The 302-nt window shown below is 38.1% G+C and overlaps 1 protein-coding gene across 1 annotated transcript in view; it reads left to right on the top strand.

The window, feature by feature from the left end:
* The window catches only part of LOC119585237 (protein Wnt-5b-like), a 252,158-nt gene that overhangs the window by 12,312 nt on the left and 239,544 nt on the right, over positions 1 to 302 (top strand).

Below are 302 nucleotides of genomic sequence, written 5' to 3'. Positions count from 1 at the left end.
TCATTTTTTAAAGAAAAGCTTTCATGTTTTTTTCTCGTTTTCCGTTTTCTCTGAATCACTCACGCTTTATTCAATATCTCTAAAATAATCTTTAAACATGTTTATCCAACCTCAAGTACACAAACATATATCTCCGCTGTGTGTATGTGCGAATGTAACCCTGTGTACACTGAAAATAACGCACACAGAGACTCCTTGTTAGCCATGTGCGTTATGATGTGTGTATTTGTCTACGTGCTGAGCCGCGTCATGTATTTGCTCTTGAGATGCTACATGGGTATACATGTGTGTGCATGTAGGGA

The sequence above is a fragment of the Penaeus monodon genome, chromosome 19, assembly GCF_015228065.2.
Source record: "Penaeus monodon isolate SGIC_2016 chromosome 19, NSTDA_Pmon_1, whole genome shotgun sequence".
Taxonomy (NCBI): domain Eukaryota; kingdom Metazoa; phylum Arthropoda; class Malacostraca; order Decapoda; family Penaeidae; genus Penaeus; species Penaeus monodon.
The sequence above is the reverse complement of the archived record's forward strand: the minus strand, read 5'-3'. Positions and strand labels throughout refer to the sequence as shown.